The sequence below is a fragment of the Diabrotica undecimpunctata genome, unplaced genomic scaffold (assembly GCF_040954645.1).
Source record: "Diabrotica undecimpunctata isolate CICGRU unplaced genomic scaffold, icDiaUnde3 ctg00000572.1, whole genome shotgun sequence".
NCBI lineage: Eukaryota > Metazoa > Arthropoda > Insecta > Coleoptera > Chrysomelidae > Diabrotica > Diabrotica undecimpunctata.
In genome coordinates this window covers 2,258,296-2,264,057 of record NW_027311887.1, presented here as the reverse complement: position 1 = coordinate 2,264,057, position 5,762 = coordinate 2,258,296, and positions in this window count along the sequence as shown.

The window sequence follows — 5,762 nt, the reverse complement described above, 5'->3', positions numbered from 1 at the left end:
TTAAGACAGGCAGAGCCTTCTTGCAACGAACGCATTCTTATCTCTGCGAGCCGAAAGGACACGCACACACACTCACACACAAACACACACACGCAAGCACACATACACTATTCACCTCTCGACTTCTACCCATTATTCTCCTCTTACGACAGGCAGGGACTTCTTGCCACGGCCGTGTTCTTATCTCTGCAAGCCGAACGGACACACACACACGCACACACAAACACACACACACACACACGCACACACGCACACACACACACCCACGCACACGCACACGCACACGCACACGCACACGCACACACTCTCCACCTCTCGACTCCTATCCATTAGCCGCCTCTTAAGACAGGTAGGGCCTTCTTGCCACGGCCGTAATCTTATCTCTGCGAGCCGAGCGGACAAACACACACACTCACACACACACACACACATACACTCTTCACCTCTCGACCACTACCTTTTAGTCGCCTCTTACGAGAGGCAGGGCCTTCTTGCCCCGGCCGTATTCATATCTCTGCAAGCCGAACGGACACACACACTCATACACACACACTCACACACGCACAAACACACATACACGCACACACGCACACAAACATACACTCTTCACCTCTCGACTCCTACCCATTAGTCGCCTCTTACGACAGGCAAGGCCTTCTTGCCTCGGCCGTATTCTTATCTCTGCAAGCCGAACGGACACATACACACGCACACACACGCACACACACAAAAACACTTTTCACCTCTCGACTCCTACCCATTAGTTGCCTCTTACGACAGGCATGGCCTTCTTGCCTCGGCCGTATTCTAATCTCTGCGAGCCGAATGGACACACACATACATACACACACACTTACACACGCACAAACACACACACACCCACACACGCACACACACACACACATACACTATTCACCTTTCGACTCCTACCTATTAGTCGCCCCTTACAAGAGAGAGGGCCTTCTTGCCTCGGCCGTATTCTTATCTCTGCAAGCCAAACAGACACACACACACATACACACACACTTACACACGCACACACACGCACACACGCACACACACACATACACTCTTCACCTCTCGACTCCTACCAATTAGTCGCCACTTACGACAGGCAGGGCCTTCTTGCCTCGGCCGTATTCTTATCTCTGCAAGCCGAACGGACACACACACACTCACACACACACGCACGCACACACGCACACACACGCACACACACACACACACACAAATACACTCTTCACCTCTCGACTCCTACCCATTAGTCGCCATTTACGACAGGCAGGGCCTTCTTGCCTCGGCCGTATTCTTATCTCTGCAAGCCGAACGGACACACACACACTCACACACAGACGCACCGCCACACACGCACACACACGCACACACGCACACACACACACACATACACTCTTCACCTCTCGACTCCTACCCATTAGTCGCCTCTTAACGACAGGCAGTGCCTTCTTGCCACGGCCGTGTTCTCATCTCTGCAAGCCGACTGGACACACACACACACACTGACACACACACATACACACACACACTCACACACGCACGCACACACGCACACACATACACACACTCTTCACCTCTCGACTCCTACCCATTATTCTCCTCTTACGACAGGCAGGGACTTCTTGCCACGGCCGTGTTCTTATCTCTGCAAGCCAAACGGACACACACACACTCACACACACACACACGCACACGCACCCGCACACGCACACACTCTCCACCTCTCGACTCCTATCCATTAGTCGCCTCTTACGACAGGCATGGCCTTCTTGCCACCGCTTTTTTCTTATCTCTGCGAGCGAAGGGACACACACACACACACATACACACACACACTCACACACACATGCACACACGCACGCACACACGCACACACACATACACTCACACACACACAAACACGCACATACGCACACACATACACTCTTCACCTCTCGACTCCTACCCATTAGTCGCCTCTTACGAAAGGCAGGGCCTTCTTGCCACGGCCGTGTTCTTATCTCTGAGAGCCGACTGGACACACACACACACTCACACACGCACACACACGCACACACGCACTTACACACATACACTCTTCACCACTCGACTCCTACGCATTAGTCGCCGCTTACTACAGGCAGGGCCTTCTTGGCACGGACGTGTCCTTATCACTGCGAGCCGACCGGACACACACACTCACACACGCACACACACACGCACACACGCACACACACACACACACATACACTTTTCACCTCTCGACTCCTACCCATTATTCTCCTATTACGACAGGCAGGGACTTCTTGCCACGGCCGTGTTCTTATCTCTGCAAGCCGAACGGACACACACACATACTCACACACGCACACACACACGCACACACGTACACACACACATACACTCTTCACCTCTCGACTCCTACCCATTAGCTGCCTCTTACGACAGGCAGGGCCTTCTTGCCACGGCCGTGTTCTCATTTCAGCGAGCTGACCGGACACACACACGCACACACAAACACACGCACACAGGCACAAACGCACACACGCAAACGCACACGCACACGCACACACTCTCCACCTCTCGAGTCCTATCCATTAGTCGCCTCTTAAGACAGGCAGAGCCTTCTTGCAACCAACGCATTCTTATCTCTGCGAGCCGAAAGGACACACACACACACTCACACACAAACACACACACGCAAGCACACATACACTATTCACCTCTCGACTTCGGCCCATTATTCTCCTCTTACGACAGGCAGGGACTTCTTGCCACGGCCGTGTTCTTATCTCTGCAAGCCGAACGGACACACACACACGCACACACAAACACACACACACACGCACACACGCACACACACGCACCCATGCACACGCACACGCACACGCACACACTCTCCACCTCTCGACTCCTATCCATTAGCCGCCTCTTAAGACAGGTAGGGCCTTCTTGCCACGGCCGTAATCTTATCTCTGAGAGCCGAGCGGACAAACAAACACACTCACACACACACACACACACACACACACACACATACACTCTTCACCTCTCGACCCCCACCTTTTAGTCGCCTCTAACGAGAGGCAGGGCCTTCTTGCCCCGGCCGTATTCATATCTCTGCAAGCCGAACGGACACACACACTCATACACACACACTCACACACGCACAAACACACATACACGCACACACGCACACACACATACACTCTTCACCTCTCGACTCCTACCTATTAGTCGCCTCTTACGATAGGCAGGGCCTTCTTGCCTCGGTTGTGCTCTTATCTCCGCAAGCCGAACTAACAAGCACACATACTCACACACGCACACACGCACACACGCACACACGCATACACACATACACTCTTCACCTCTCGACTCCTACTTATTAGTCGCCCCTTACAAGAGGCAGGGCTTTCTTGCCTCAGGCGTATTCTTATCTCTGCAAGCCAAACAGACACAAACATATACACACACACACACGCACACACACGCACACACGCACACACACACACACACATACACTCTTCACCTCTCGACTCCTACCCGTTAGTTGCCTCTTAACGACAGGCAGTGCCTTCTTGCCACGGCCGTGTTCTCATCTCTGCGAGCCGACCGGACACACACACACACTGACACACACACATACACACACACACTCACACACGCACGCACACACGCACACACACACATACACTCTTCACCTCTCGACTCCTACCCATTATTCTCCTCTTACGACAGGCAGGGACTTCTTGCCACGGCCGTGTTTTTATCTCTGCAAGCCAAACGGACACACACACACACGCACACACACACACACGCACACGCACACGCACACGCACACACTCTCCACCTCTCGACTCCTATCCATTAGTCGCCTCTTACGACAGGCATGGCCTTCTTGCCACCGCTTTTTTCTTATCTCTGCGAGCGAAGGGACACACACACACATACACACACACACTCACACACACACACGCACATACGCACGCACACACGTACACACACATACATTCTTCACCTCTCTAATCCTAACTATTAGTCGCCTCTCACGACAGGCAGGGCCTTCTTGCCTCGGCCGTGTTCTTATTTCTGCAAGACGAACGGACACACACACATACTCACACACTCACACACACACGCACACACGCACACACGCACACACACACACATACACTCTTCACCTCTCTACTCCTACCTATTAGTCGCCTATTACGATAGGCAGGGCCTGCTTGCCTCGGACGTGTTCTTATTTCTGCAAGCCGAACTAATACACACACATACTCACACACGCACACACACACACACGCACACACACACACATACACTCTTCACATTTCGACTCCTACTTATTAGTCGCCCATTACAAGAGGCAGGGCCTTCTTGCCTCTGCCCTATTTTTATCTCTGCAAGCCAAACAGACACACACACATACACACACACTTACACACGCACCCACACGCACACACTCTCCACCTCTCGACTCCTATCCATTAGTAGCCTCTTAAGACAGGCAGGGCCTTCTTGCCACAAACGTATACCTATCTCTGCGAGCCGAACGGACACACACACACACACTTGCACACATACACACACACACATACACGCTTCACCTCTCGACTCCTACCCCTTAGTCGCTTCTTACAGCAAGCATGGCCTTCTTGCCACGGACGTATTCTTATCTCTGCGAGCCGAAGGGATACACACACACATACACACACACACACACGCACACACGCACACACACACATACACTCTTCACCTCTTGACTCCTACCTATTAGTCGCCTCTTCCGATAGGCAGGGCCTTCTTGCCTCGGTCGTGCTCTTATCTCTGCAAGCCGAACGGACACACACACTCACACACAAATACACACACACACTCACACATGCACACACACGCACACACGCACACTCACCCACACATACACTCTTCACCTCTCGACTCCTACCCATTAGTCGCCTCTTACGACAGGCAGGGCCTTCTTGCCACGGCCGTGTTCGTATCTCTGCGAGTCGAATGGACACACACACTCACACACACAAATACACACACACACTCACACATGCACACACACGCACACACGCACACTCACACACACATACACTCTTCACCTCTCGACTCCTACCCATTAGTCGCCTCTTACGACAGGCAGGGCCTTCTTGCCACAGCCGTGTTCGTATCTCTGCAAGCCGACTGGACACACACACTCACACACACAAATACACACACACACTCACACATGCACACACACGCACACACGCACACTCACACACATACACTCTTCACCTCTCGACTTCTACCCATTAGTCGCCTCTTACGACAGGCAGGGCCTTCTTGCCACGGCCGTGTTCTTATCTCTGCGAGCCGACTGGACACACACACACTCACACACACAAATACACACACACACTCACACACGCACACACACGCACACTCACACACACATACACTCTTCACCACTCGACTCCTACCCATTAGTCGCCTCTTACGACAGGCAGGGCCTTCTTGCCACGGCCGTGTTCGTATCTCTGCGAGCTGACTGGACACACACACTCACACACACAAATACACACACACACTCACACATGCACACACACGCACACACGCACACTCACACACACATACACTCTTCACCTCTCGACTCCTACCCATTAGTCGCCTCTTACGACAGGCAGGGCCTTCTTGCCACGGCCGTGTTCTTATCTCTGCGAGCCGACTGGACACACACACACTCACACACACAAATACACACACACACTCACACA